Genomic DNA, 15,484 nt, shown 5'->3' on the forward strand with positions numbered 1-15,484 from the left:
CCTTCCCTTCCCTTCCCTTCCCTTCCCTTCCCTTCCCTTCCCTTCCCTTCCCTTCCCTTCCCTTCCCTTCCCTTCCCTTCCCTTCCCTTCCCTTCCCTTCCCTTCCCTTCCCTTCCCTTCCCTTCCCTTCCCTTCCCTTCCCTTCCCTTCCCTTCCCTTCCCTTCCCTTCCCTTCTCTTTCCTGTTCCTCTTTCTCTCCTCTTTCTCAGTTGAATGAAGTGCCTATCTGTACCCAACTTTATATGTGTATGCATATTTTTTCCTCCTTTGACCAAGTCAGATGAGAGTGAGGTGGAAGTGTCTTTTGTTCTCTCCATTCTCTCCTCCTTTTTGTATAGACTTCTACTTTCTGTCCTTCCTCTCTTTTTCTTCTTTAGTGTATTATTCTTGCTCTCCTTTTCCATTTAAAAAAAATCATCAAAACATAACAGAACCATTCTCAGGCTCTCTAATACTCTCTATGACAACTAATAATGATAGAGTTCTGAGAAGATATAAAAATGTAAACCCTTTATTCTTGCTTACTCTGTTATACCTGCTCACTCATGTTTTACCTTTTTTATATCTCTCTTGATTCCTAGGTATTCCAAAGTTTCTATGCATCTCTGATCTTTTCATCAGAAATACTTGGAAGTCCTCTATTTCATTAGAGCTCCTCCATTTTTCTCCCTATAGGATTATACTCAATTTTCCTGGGTAAGTTATTCTTATCTATAAGCCTATATCCTTTGCTTTCTGGAACATTGTATTCCAGGCTCTCTGTTCCATTATAGTGATGTCTAAAAAATTGTGTGCAAATTTGACAGCTCCTTGATACTTAAATCCTTTCTTTTTGGCTGCTTGCAGTTTTTTTGTTGTTTTTGTTTTGTTTTGGCTCTGAATGCTCTAGATTTTGACAATAATACTCCTTGGGGTTTTCATTTTAGGGTTTCTTTCAGAACACAACTGGAGGATCATTTAAGTCTATCTCTGGTTCTTCCATAACTCTCATTTCTTTTCACATTTTTCCCCTGGGGCTCTCATTTCATTTATAAAACATTTTTAACTCTTTTAAAAGTCTTGCTTCATTTATTCCAGTAATTCTAGTTGAACTTGCACCTACAACTGTTTTCTTTGGACCTTTCCTGGTAGATGTTTTAGAGTCATTCTCTTCTGTTAGGATTGTGTCTTAAGCATTCCTGTCATCCTAATATCTCTTGATGCTATTATGCTGTTTTTATTTGGGCATTCTTCTAACCTATTTATAGATTTTGGACCATGTTAAGGCACTTCTGTAGGGAATGTCCTGTTTCTTATTTCTTGGGGTATTGAATAGTTTGTTATTCCAGGATCTCAAGGACTATTCATGTTGGAGAACTGCAAGCTTTCAGTGTCCCCAAAGTGTATGATCCAGGATGAAATCTGGTCCCTCTCTTCTTGGTCAGAGCTCTGCAAGTTCCTGACCTGTTCTGAGCAACACACCTTTGGACTGGTCCCTGTTGGAGTTCCCGTTGATTGTTCCTAGGCTCAACCATTATCAGCCTAGCCAGAAGACTCTTCTGGTTTATAGTGACAGAACAGCAGGTGCTCTTTTCATCTTGAATTCCTGCCCTGGTGATTACATAGCAGGTTTCAGACTGGGCTGGAGACTGGAACTGAGACTTTGCTCTACTCCTAGGGTCAGAGCCATACCTTTTTTGCTTATTTCTGAACTTGCTCAGTGTACACAGTCAAGGGCCCGGGACCACACCTTACCCTGAAGTAGTACCCCTAGGCACAGGTGTGGCCTGAGTCCAGGCTGGCCTGGATCTGTGATCCAGAACTGGGTAGAGAGCAATCAAGCTTCCAGGCAGCATCTATACCTGAATCCTGTGCCAGATTGGGCCTCTTTATGCTAGGTCTGGGACCTGTTCTTCCCTGATGCACAGCTTCACTCCGAGCTTGAATTCTCCATTTACCCTCTCTTGGCTCAACCCTGCACTCAGTGTCTGCCATTTCCCTATGCTGTCCTGGGCTAGAAAAATGGCTCACTGTGATTGGATTTCCTTGGATTTCAGGACTCAATATGGTGCAACTTTTAGATTTGTGTGGAGGAGTTGGCGGATTTATCTCAACTGCATTTCTTCTTGTTACTCTACAATCTTGGCTGCACCTAAAAAAACTTAAACATTTTTTAAAGCATTAGTCTGCAGTGAATGAATGTACTTGCTTCTCTTCAACAATGCAAGCATCAAATTTTATTGTAATTATTTTTACCAAAGCAGGATGGATAGAGTATTGGGCCTATAGTCAGGAAGATCTGAGTTCAAAATGTGCCTCAGACACTTATCAGCTGTCACTTAATCCCTGCCTCAGTTTCTTCATCTGCAAAATGGGATTAATAATAACACCTACCTCCCAGGATGGTTGTGAGGATAAAATGAGTTAATATTGAGAACGTGCTTTGCAAACCTTAAAGCACTGTATAAATGCTGGCTACTATTGTTTTTATCATTATTATTTGATAAGTATAGAGCTAGAAGAAAGAATAAAAAGGAATTGTGTGAAATTAACTCCAACCTTACTTTTTAAAGCAAATTATTGATTATGAAAATGGTAGATTGGTGAGAGAAATTACATAGGTACTTATTACAACAATTTCATACAGAAGTTCAACCAATGTAAATGAATTGGAAAATGAGACCAAAGGAGTCTAAAAAAGCACCTACCAGTAAACATTTGACTTTCTTGCCAAGTAAAAAGAGGGGGAAGCCAAAGGCAATCCCAATTTAGAATATAAATTCATCAGCAGATTCTTATGGAGGAGGGCAAGAAGATAATGAGTTCAGGATCATAGATTTACAGCTGGAAAGACACCTTATAGGTCATCAAACTGACCCCTCTCATTTTACAGATGAGAAAACTGATGCAAAGAGATGTTGCTAAGGTCACATCGGTAGTAAATGTCTAACGCAGGAATTCAACCCAGATCTTCTGAACTATATTATGTACTAGAGAGAAGCAGTGGAAGGTTAACTCCAGTTTGAAGAAATCATGGTGAGAGACCCAATTAAACAAAATCATCCTGAGAACATCATGTAAGTTTATTTTTTTCCTGTTTTCCTTCCCTCTCCCTGCCCTACAGATGGTTACCACAACACACACATATACAAATATCCACACATGTGTGTATAATTATTCTATACCTACTTCTGTTTATTCTTTCTCTAGATGCATTTAGCACCTTTCTTCATATGTCCTTTATAGTTAATTTGGGTATATGTAATAATCAAAATAATTTATTCACTCAAAGTTATTATGAAGTTATTGAGAAAGTCATCTCTCATTTTCATTTCATAATTTCTTAATATCTAGGACTATGTGACCTTTGCCATCAGTGATTAACAGAAAGTACATAGTAGCCACATAATAATTTTAAAAAATGTAAATGTAAATAACAACAAAACATGAAACTGAGTGATAAGTAATTATGATGACTACATTTGATACCAAAGAAGAGATAAGAAAATCAGTTTTTCTCCCTTCTTTGCAGAGGTGAAGAACTATGGGTATGAATCGTTGTATAGCTTTCAGAATTGGCTGCTGTGTTGTTTAGTTACTTTTCCTCCCTCTTTCTTTTTTGTTCTTTGTTACACAGGATGGTTCCCTGGGTAGAAGAGTGGAGAGGGATATATTTGGAAATGAAACTGATGTGAAAACAAGACATAAATTTTAATGTTTATTGAATAAGATGCCATCTTCTATTGTCACATTTCCCTTGCTACCCAAAAAGAATTCCTGTCCCACACACTTTCAAGTCATTCCAGTGAGATCATATTTACCATTTGCTATAAAAGTCAAGTTCAGGTTATTTATTGCCCTTCTGAGCCGATAGGCATTGTTCTCAACTCTCTGCTATGCTATTTCTTCCTGGGAATTTTTGGGCTCCTTCACTGCTATCTTACATCTAATGTTAATTGGCATCAAGGCATAGTAGATATCAAATTCTTCCGGAAGACCTGGGTTCAAATTCTGTTTCTGACATATACTGGCTGTGTGACCTTAATCAAGTCACTTAATTTCTCAGTGTCCCAGATGACACTAAGGCTGTACATTGCAGAAAAAGTGCAAACTTGTGTTGGTGGAAGCAGTTTATCAGTAGAAGCTCCCTACACCAGTGAAATTGCAGGTCCCATTAAAAAAAATCATGCCCATTGCCTTTTCTAGGGGCTGCTTTTAAAGTTTTATCTGAGTATTTTTCTCCAACTCCTTCAAATTTTAATTTAAACTCCTTTTGATCAAGTTCATACTCTTCCAAATAGTTTCCTCCTCATACCTCTGACATAAATGCCTATTATTAGCCAAGAGTCCATCATTATGTTCTCTTAAGTCAGGGACCATAAAACCAAATCCCATTTTTCGACACCAGTTATGTAGCCAACAGTCTATTTCCTGTACCCTTTATCTTTCAAATTCATGACTTTCAGCAGGAAGAAGAGATGAAACTATCTAACTCCAAATCCTTCAGCTTATTGAGATTTAAAAGGTAGGAGCCGCCTCTGTCTAATCTTTCTTACAACTTACACACCCCCTCCCCCAACACACACACACACACACACACACACACACACACACACACACACACACATCCTTCAATCTGATGGCACTGGCTTCCTTGCTGTTCTTCTAATGAGACAGCCCATCTCCCAACTCCAGGTATTTTCATTGGCTGTCCCTCATAGATGAACCACTGTCTTTCCACTTCTCTGAATATGGGCTTCCTTCAAGTAAGTCCCAGCTAAAATTCCACCTACAGCAAGCCTTTCTAAGTCGATATTAATTCTAGTACCTTTTCTCTGCTGATTATATCCAATTTTTCCTCAATATAGCTTGTTTGTGCATAGTTATTTGCACGATATCTCCTCTATTAGACTACAACAGTTTCTGGAACATAGTAGGTGCTTAATAAATGTCTATTGACTGACTGATTAAAAGTCACTCATCACTTACCAAGTTTCTTCTAATGGTCCCATTTGTTCCCTTGTGAATCACCAGATGGGTTGGTAAATTATGGATTCAACAACTCTTCAGCCTCTCCTCTACTGTGTGTTGAAGTTAGTCAACATCTACTTTCAGACTTGTGCTTGATGGATAGATCATCTGCCAAAGATAGTTGAGAATTGGCTGTTGGAAAAATGAGGTTCGATAGGATTTTGACTTAAATGCTGGAATTAGCTTTAAAATTTATTTGGGAGAGGGAGAATTTAAATGAGAAGGTGATCTTTATCAGGATAATAAATTACTCTTCTGTATCAAGTTGGCATTTTGCCTTTTTCCATATGCTAGAATATATAACCACATTTGATACTTTTTCTTTTTTCCAGCTGGTTTTGAAGCAGATCTAGCAAATATGTGTTGATAAAAAAATTCTGAAATTATAGTAATTTATAATAATAAGGGATTTTGTTGTGTTTGGAAATATCCAACAACTCAATTGGATGGTATGTAAATAATTAGGAAAACAAAGACATTCTCTAGGGAACTAATTTGTCTAACTAGAAAATACCTAAGCAGAATTATTTCCTGCCAGGCATGATATTTTGCATTATATTTCAAACAGATGAATTCATGACAGGAAATAATTTGTTGTAGGATATGAGATTCTATAAAATGTGCTGCACAGAGTGATGAGAAATCTATTTAAAATACATTTTTATTGAGATTTTTTTTGTTTGTTTTTACAATGCTACATTCCCTTCTGTGACCCTCTCTTCCTCATTCCCAGAGAGGCATCTCTTAGAACAAAGACTTAAAAAAAGAGAGAGAAAAGTTTCAGAAAATTCAATAAATGCATTGAAAACCATCTGCCTATATGCAAAACTCCACATTTCTCATTAAAGGAGTGGGGGTGTGGAGAGGAATATTTTCTTATACCTCTTTCTTAGGGCCATGCTTATTCTTTATAATTTAAAAATAAGTTTTTATTGATGTCTATTTTTTATATCATTAATTATAGTTATCTCAAGTATCTTTCCCCCTCCTACTCCCAGAAAGCCATTCCATATAATAAATGATATTTTTAAATAGAAAAAAATAGCACTACAGATCAACATATCAAAAAAAATTTGAAAACCTGTGCAATGTGTAATATCTATATACCTCCTACCTCCATGAAAGGGTAGGTTTGAGTTGTCCTCATGCTTGATATTTATAATTTTGTTATATTTTCTTTTTTTGTTGTTGTTTTGGTGTCTGGTTATTTTTTCCATTTACATATTTGTAGTTATATTGTTTTCTTGGCTCTGCTTACTGCCCTCTGAATTAGTTCATGTAGATATTTATACCACAATTTGTTTAGCCATTCCTCAATCAATGAGCATACTTTGTTTCTAATTCTTTGGTATCACAAAAAGTACTGCTATAAATATTTTTGTATATATGGAGGCTTTTTTTCTTATCAGTGACTTCCTTAGGGTATAAGCTCAATAATGCAATCTCTGTTCAAAGGGTAAAGACATTTTAGTCAATTATTTGCATAATTCCAAATTGCTTTCCAAAATTTTTGCACCATTTCACAGCTAGCTAACAATGTGTTAGCGTACCTATCATTCCACAACCCTTCCCATTATTTGTCATCTTTGCTAATATGCAGGGAGTAAGGTAAAACCTCAGGATTGTCTTGATTATCATTAGTGATCTGGAGCATTTTAAATATGATTATCTCTGCAGTTCTTCTGAGAAGTTTGTTCATATCCTTTGACCAGTTATCTATTAGGGAATGGCTATTAGTCATATATGTTTATTAATTGTTTATACATTTTGGATACCAAACCCTTATCAGAGAAATTGGATGCAAAGGTTTTTTCCCCCATTCAACCACTTCCTTTCTTATCCTATGTACATTAATTTTGTCTGTGTAGAAGTTTTTCCATTTCAAACTAAGTAATCTATTTTATCTTTTGTAATTGCCTCTATTTCTTGTTTGATAACTCCTCTTCTAAATTTTTTAAGAGTATGATCTTTAATATTAAAGTCACATATCAACCCAGAATGTATTGTGAAATATGGTGTAAGGTGTTGGTCTAAGCCAAATTTCTTCCAGAATGCTTTCCAGTTTTTCCAGCAGCTTTTTTCAAATGAAGTTTTTTTTTTTAATATGTAATTTATATTTTTTACTTTATATAAAAACATTGGGTATTTGACTTCCATCCCCCTGACCCTGATTCTTCTTATTTAGTATGTTCCATTGATCTATCTCTCTATTTTTATCTAGTATTATTTATTTCTAAACTCCATAGCCTCATTGGCTCCTTTCATTGCAACATGTCATACAGTTGGAAGGCAACACCTCTGAAGCATTCAGCATAAACAGCGGAGTCAAGCAAGCATGCGTGCTTGCTCCCACACTGTTTGGAATTTTCTTCTCCATGCTGTTGCGTCATGCTTTTGGTTCATCAACTGATGGCATCTATCTGCATTTCCAGTTGGATGGAGGTCTGTTCAACGTTTCACGTCTGAGATCCAAAACCAGAGTGAGAGGTAGCACCCTTAGAGACCTGCTTTTTGCTGCTGATGCCGCACTTGCCTGTCACTCAGAGTGTGAATTGCAGGCTTCTCCCAAGCTTGCACGGACTTTGGCCTAACCATTAATCTTTTTTTTTTTTTTTGTGGGGCAATTGGGGTTAAGTGACTTGTCCAGGGTCACACAGCTAGTAAGTGTTAAGTGTCTGAGACCAAATTTGAACTCAGGTCTTCCTGAATCATCCAGGGCTGGTGCTTTGTCCACTGTGCCACCTAGCTGCCCCCTAACCATTAATCTTAGAAAGACGGAAGTCATGTGTCAGAGTGCTATGTTGCCTCCATTGATACACATCAGTAGCTACCAGTTGGATGTTGTAAGCCAATTCTCGTTTCTTGGCTCTATTGTCAGTGACAATTTGTCACTTGATTCTGAGATCAATCAGAGGATTGGGAAAGCTACTTCAGCCATGGCTAGGCTTGCCAAGCATGTCTGAGCAAACAGTAAACTGACAAGATGAACCAAATTTGCCGTCTATAGAGCATGTGTCCTGAGTACTTTACTGTATGGCAGCGAAACATGGACTATGTATACTAGACAAGAGAAGAAGCTTAACAGTTTCCACATGCGCTGCCTTTGGCACATCCTTGGCATATCTTGGTCAGATAGGATCACCGACACAGAAGTGCTCCAACACGTGCAACTTCCAAGCATCTACATGCTACTGAAACAAAGATGGCTGTTCTGGCTCGGTCATGTGCACCACATGCAAGACAGGCGCATTCCTAAAGACCTACTCTATGGCGAGTTAGCCTCAGGCCAAAGACCTGCTGGATGCCCCCAGCTTTGCTACAGAGATGCATGCAAGCGAGACCTGAGGGCTCTGGGAATAGATATTGGCAACTGGGAGGAGATGGCCAAGGACCGTGCCCGATGGAGTTCAGTACTCAGGAGCAGCTTGCCTGCAGCTGAGATGGGCCTCCAAGCTCTGGAGGAAGACAAACGAATGAGACGCAGGAACCCATGGGCAACAGAAAGCGCAGTTTTCCGATGTCCTCATTGCGGCAGGAGCTGCGGCTCCCGTATTGGACTGCACAGCCACACTGTGGCCTGTGGCTCTTCAAGGCGCTGATCCATGGTCGTCTGTGACTAGTGGAAGCCTACTACTACTACTACTACTACTACTATATATTTCTGATGACTTCTGCTTTGTAATATAGATTGTTGTCTAGAAGTGAGGTCTTTTCCTTCTTCTTTTAATCATTTATTTTTTATATTCTAGGTCTTTTGTTTTTCCAAATGAGTTTTGTTATTTCACCAGGTTCTATAAAGTAACTCCTTGCTAATTTTATTGGATAACATTAAAAGTATAAATTAACTTGCCATTTTTTATTATATTGGCACAACCCAGCCAAGAACTTTGAACATTCCTCCAGCTATTTAAATGGTTCTTTTTTTCTTTTAAGGAACACTTTGTAATCACAATTATACAAGTCTTTTGTGTGCTTTCATAGGTGATACCCAGATATTGTATGCATTTTCTAGTTATTTGAAATGAGATTTCTCTATTTCTGCTTCACGTATTTTATTTTATTATATAGAAATGCTGTGGATTTTTGAGGATTTATTTTGTAGTCTGCAACTTTGTTGAAGGTTTTAATTTTGTTTTCAGTTATTATCTCTGCTGATTCCCTAGGATTTCCCAAATAAAGCACCATATCATCAGCAAATAGGGATGATTTTATCTTTGCTTTACCTATTTTATGCCTTTAATTTCCTTGTCTTGTTGTTGCTAGAATTCCTGAATTATATCAAATAATGGTGGGACAGGAGTGAATTCTCCTGTGAATTTATCAGGGCCAGGAGGGTTTTTTTCTCCCTCTCGTAGTTCTTTTACAGATATTTCTTTTTCTCAGATTGATTTATTTCAGATTTCTATCTGATCTTCTGATATTTTGGACATTTTATATTTCTGGAGGTATGCCTCTATATCTTTTATGTACTCAGTTTTGTTAGCATATAACTATGCATTTCTGTTCTGATTATACTTTTTATTTCTTCTCATTTTGTTATGACTTTACGTGCCTATTTTCTATTTTATGTATTTGATTTTCTGTCTTCATAAGGGGCTAAAATTGGCAACATTCCAATCATTACATCTTTTTAATCAGTCAAAGGTTTGTCAATTTTATTAGTCTTTTCAAAGATTGGGCTTAAATTTTGTTATTTTTGTGGGGTTTTTTTGTTTCTAATTTACTCATTTTCCTCTAATTTTTACTATCTCCTCTTTTGTGTTAATTTTAGATTTGTTGATTTTATAATTTAATAATGCATATTGAGTTCATTAATCCTTTCTTTTCTTATTGTTAATGTATATTTGGAAGGGTCAGATTTTTCCCTTAAGGACAGCTTTAACTGGATTTCAGAAATTTTGGCATGCTATTTCATCAATATCACATAATTATTCATTGTTTCGATGATTTGTTCTTTGACTCACTAATCATTTAGGATTTCATTGTTAAGTGTCCATTTGGGTATTTGTCTTTTGTTTGTGGTCTCTAAACCAATGATTGTTTTTATTGCTTTATGGTCTGTAAAGCATGTATCAACTATTTTTTTTTCTTTGTACATTTGTTTTAAATATCTCTGTGCCTTCATAATACATGGTCATTCTTCTGGTAAAGATTCCATGTGGTGCAGAGAAATATGTATATTCTTTTGCAGTTCCTTTCAGAAGATGCCATAAGTCTTTTAGCTTTAGTTTCTCTAGCAATTTGTTCACTTCTACATTTTCCCTTTTGTTTAGACATCCAAAACAAAGAGAGGGATATTGAAGTCTCTTGTCACTACTGTATTACTCTCTATGTCTTCTTATGGCTCAATTAATGTTTGCTTTATTAATTGGAACTAAGGCATTTAGAGAATATTGTTGTCTGTGGTTCGTTTTAGCATAATGTAGTTTCTTTGTTTAGTCTTTTAAATTTTTTTGAATGTTCATTTTTGCTTTGTCATAAAGCATGGTTGTGAGTCCTGCTTTTTTATTTACTTGATACATAATAAAGTTTTTTCCATCCAGTTGGTTTTACTTTTTGTATGTCTTTGTTTTTAAAATGTGTTTCCTGTGAGCAATAGATTGTAAGGTTTTGTTTTCTTTTCCAATTAGTTACCCTTTTACACTTTAACCCATTAACATTTGAAGTTATGAGTTAGACTTATATTTTCCTCCTTTTGTTTCTAATATTGATGTTTTTCAAGTTATGATTTTTGCCTTTTCTGCTATAATACAGTACTATATTTCTTCAGTTACTTTAGCTTAATCTTTCTTTAAGGTGACTCTATTCCCACTGGCTATCCTCTCCTCACCCATAATTCCCTCCCTCCCATTTGTAACCCCTTTAACTTTGGGGGTTTGCTTACTAGTTCCTTTTGCTTTCCTAATTTTATCTGGTTATTTCTCTGCCCCCTCCTTTTCCCTATCAGTTAGTTAAGTAAATTCATCCTTCTTCTCTTCCCCTTTAACTAGTCTTGTTCATTAGGGGTTTTTTTAATTTCTTTTTTCTTTAGAGAAGATTTCTCTCACCTTCTTCATTATCCATCTTCTCTGTCTTTTCTACATGCCCCACCCCTCATTCCTTGGTTCACAATGGCTTTAATTATCTAATCTCTATTATCTATATTTCTTATGGAATCAAAACTTTGGAGGTATCCATTTTCAGCACTCCCTCTAGGGGTTTCTGCCACTGCCTCGTAGAGAATGCCCTGATAATCCCCTTTTCCTCTGTGACTCACTCCTAGAATAATGGCAATTCCTGCAGATAACAGAGAAGACACTGTACTTCCTCCCTCTTAACCAAGTCCTTGATTATGCAACCCACCATCCTGATCTATACTCTCTCCCTGGTTATTTATTTTCCCCATTTACCTCAAAAAGCCCTCCCAGGTTCCATGTCCTCCCATTCCTCCAGATGCCAATTGCCCCCAGAAATTCCAATCCCACCCTGCCCCCAAAGTAAGATGAGTTGTCTGTTCAAGTAACAAATCCCCCAGACTACACCCATCACTAGGTCTCCACCTCCCCACCTAAAAGATCTCTCTCCACCCATAGGAGCATTCATCAATACAACCCACTTCCACCATCAAAGTAAGGTCTTTCTCCTTCCTTCCCCGATTTTGAATCCTCATCCCCTCCTCCTCACTCATTCCCCTGCAGTCTCTTCTCTTCCTAAGAGATTAAAGCGGTCTTCCCCTCACTGCTAGTCCTTGATTTGAATTGAGCATATCATATACTCCCTATATCCCCATACTCCCTTTCATTCACCCCCCACCCCCGACTTCTTGGACCCTCTCATTCTCTAATGCAATCTCATTAAAAACAAACAAACTTGTAGGCAAGGTATTATCAAGTTCTTTCCATAGCGCTCCAGGCCCACCTCTTCACTATTACCTCTGACTCTAGCCTTAGAAAGATGTCTTTTACTGGTCTCTCTGCTATCACTCTGTTGCTATTGCTCTCCTTGACTAATGTATTCATTCATCCCCCCTTAATTTTAGTTGTCTTTGATGTTTGAGAAGCAAATAATTTCTTCTGGTTTTCCTTCTAAGAATATTTCAAATGCCCTTTTATTATTGAAAATCAATCTTTTAAAATTTATGATTAAGCATAGATTTGCTGGGCATGTAACTGGACTGAATCCTGAGTTCCACTGCTCTTCAAAATTCATTATTCCATTCCTTCCTATGTTTTCTCATGGGTGCAGAATAGTTATGTGTTATTAAAATTTCCTTTCCTTTGTATTGTAAGGTCTTTTTTTCCTGGTCGCTTACAGAACTTGTTTCTGAATTTAATTGTCAAATTTAACCACTATATGTCTTGGAGTTTGCAGCCTTAGGTTGTTTTTTTGTTTTGTTTTGTTTTGTTTGTTTTTTCTGGAGGGGATATGTGAATTCTTTTCATTAGAATTTCATTTTTTGTGTTCAGAAGTTCTGAGTTCTCTTGTATTGCTTTTTGCATTATGGTATCCAGGTTTTTTTGTCTTGTAATGTTCTTCTGAGAAACCTTAGGTTGTCTTTGAGATCAGTATATTTTGCTTTAATAGTGAGCATATTTTTTAATTTATTGCTTTTTTGCTTCTCTTCTCAATTGTTTTTCACTTTTATGTATTTGAATTCCCAATCAATTGTTCTCTTTTTTTGTTTCTTTGGTGAGACTTATCATCATAGATTTAATATTTTCCATTTTGCCCATTATTTTTCGCTGGGCAGGCCATAAATTGTGTTCTCATAACTTTCATTTCTCTTTTTTTTTCTTTTTCTTTTCTTTTTTTTTTTTGCGGGGCAATGGGGGTTAAGTGACTTGCCCAGGGTCACACAGCTAGCAAGTATCAAGTGTCTGAGGCCGGATTTGAACTCAGGTACTCCTGAATCCAGGGCCGGTGCTTTATCCACTGCGCCACCTAGCCGCCCCCTTTCATTTCTCTTTTAAACCACGCAGCATGCTGTGGTTTCATGTTCTCCTCAAATACCATAGGATCCTGTCTCATCAAGTGTTGGATCATTTTCTTTCTTTTCTTTTGCATTATTTATTCATAGATGCCTGAAATAATTCACTAGATTTGGAGGCCACATTTCTTTCTGCTGTTAATGATTTCTCTATTGATATTTCTGCTTATGTTTGAGGTCTTTGAGGATTTTTTTGCTCCTGGGACCTTTATTTTTCACTTTCCAAATCTCTCCCTTTTGATAGTGGTTTGTCTGGAGGTTGGATCTCAAAGCATCTTAGCCTCTTCCCATCCTAAGAAATTCATGGCTCAACAACCTAGGTCTCTTTCCCAGGTGACTTTTGGGGTGATAGAACTGTTTTTTTGACTGGATTCTGGGGTCTTTCTGTCAGGTTTAGTAGTGTGCCACATAATCTCACACACATACACACATACACAGAGTATCCTGTCCCACTCTCTCTGTTCCTCACTTCTCTGGACTAGCACCAGCAGTCCAGAAAAGTGCCATTTGCAGGCTTTATTTCTGTATATTAGGTCTCCTATGATCCTCTGGTAGGAGAGGGATATGGGCTGCCTGGCACATAGTAAGTGCTATATAAATGTTAGGTTGTTTATTATTATTATTGTTATTGTTGTTATTGTTATCATTATGATTATTATCTTGAACATGCAGTTAGAACATTCACTTCCTTATGTGTATTTTAGATTCATCCCACTCCACTTGGATTTAGTAGCAACTAAAAAATTGAGGTTGCTCTGATTGCCTCCTGCCCCTAACACCCAGATGCTGAACTGGCAGCTTCCTTTCCTTAGTATGACTTAGGTTTTCCTGGTTATGGCTCTGTCTTTCTGGAGAGAGCTCAGAAGATGGCTGGCTGAGTTGTAGAAGTTGTGTGCAGACCTGTTCAGGAAGCAGGAATGGCAAAGATCCTAGTGGTATGCTGGTAAATGTTTAACAAGCAGATCTCTGGGGGGAAATAGCGTGCAGGACATACTGTTCTGTTTTATAGGCATTATTAATATTTTCTCCATCATTTTCTTAAGTCCAGACAATCAACAAAACAAAGCAAGCTCTATATGTAGAGTTTGCTGATTCCTGAGATGTGAATGCTCACACGGAACATTTAACAACTGGCTTTCTTGAATCAGTCTGAGCTGACTCTAGCACACCCCTGAAAGGAGCCATGGCCAGGTTTCTTTTGCCTCCTAGGGCTGTAGTTGCAGATGTGTATGCCACTGCTCATGTGTCTTTCCCAGTGCAATAAAACATAAATTCCATGTTCTTTCTTGAATGATCATTTAACAATGGGGAAGGAATTTTTGTGAAGAATGACAATGCCACCTGAGAACAGTAATTAATGAGGCGTTATCACTATTCACAGAGAAATGAGGAGAGGTATCGGGGGTAGTAGGGATGTGTAGGGACCATTGCCCACAGTCACGCAGGCAACACAAAGAGAGTGACTGGGGCATGCTTTCAGATGTACATTCTGATCAAGTGCCTGCACTGCCAAGGGGGCTCAAGCTTATGGAGAGCCTTTAGACAAAGATCTCAGATTGTACCAACACAATAGGGCTATTTTCTGGATCGCCTATTAAAGAATAAGGATCAGGAAGCTTAATTCTACTTGCCACAAGACTTAGAATGAGGAAGGAAGTATAAAAATTGTGCCACATGGGGGCAGCTAGATGGCGCAGTGGTTAAAGCACCAGCCCTGGATTCAGGAGTACTTGAGTTCAAATCCAGCCTCAGACACTTGACACTAGCTGTGTGACCCTGGGCAAGTCACTTAACCCCCATTGCCTGCAAAACAAAACAAAACAAAACAAAACAAAAAATTGTGCCACATGGGGCTGCTAGGTGGCGCAGTGGTTAAAGTACCGGCCCTGGATTCAGGAGGACCTGAGTTCAAATGTGGTCTCAGACACTTGACACTTACTAGCTGTGCGACCTTGGGCAAGTCCCTTAACCCTCATTGCCTGGCAAAATTATTATTTTTTTTTAATTTTGCCACAACAGAAAAGCAGATGATGGCAAAGCCTAGACTCTGGATCAGTTAGGCCTTGTAATACATGCACCATGAACTACAATGGGGACAGTAGCCAAACTCATTAGCCTGTCTTAGCAGGTCAAAATCACTTGAGAATGACATGGGGGGGGCACTAAAGGCCCCTTCTTGCTCCAGGATCCTGTTCCTCCAATACCTTTATAGCCTTCCCTGTTTTTCACATTCTTATCCTAGTTACATGCCCTTTTTTTTTTTTAAGCACACTTCCCTCCATCTGACATGCCTTACCCCTCCCACTTCTGCCTGTACCTCTGGAGCAGTACATAAAGCTTTGGCTTTACACAGGCTGGGGTTAATTTGGGCAAGTCTCCAAATCATACTTTTGGCTTGTTTTCTCTCCCCTCAGATTTTCTTGTAGGAGCCTTCAAATGAGTTCTGTCTCGGTCCTCAACGATGCAGGTAAAAGGGTCCACGATTCCTGTGAAAGAACAAGGCATGGA

The sequence above is a fragment of the Dromiciops gliroides genome, chromosome 2 (assembly GCF_019393635.1).
Source record: "Dromiciops gliroides isolate mDroGli1 chromosome 2, mDroGli1.pri, whole genome shotgun sequence".
Taxonomy (NCBI): Eukaryota; Metazoa; Chordata; class Mammalia; order Microbiotheria; family Microbiotheriidae; genus Dromiciops; species Dromiciops gliroides.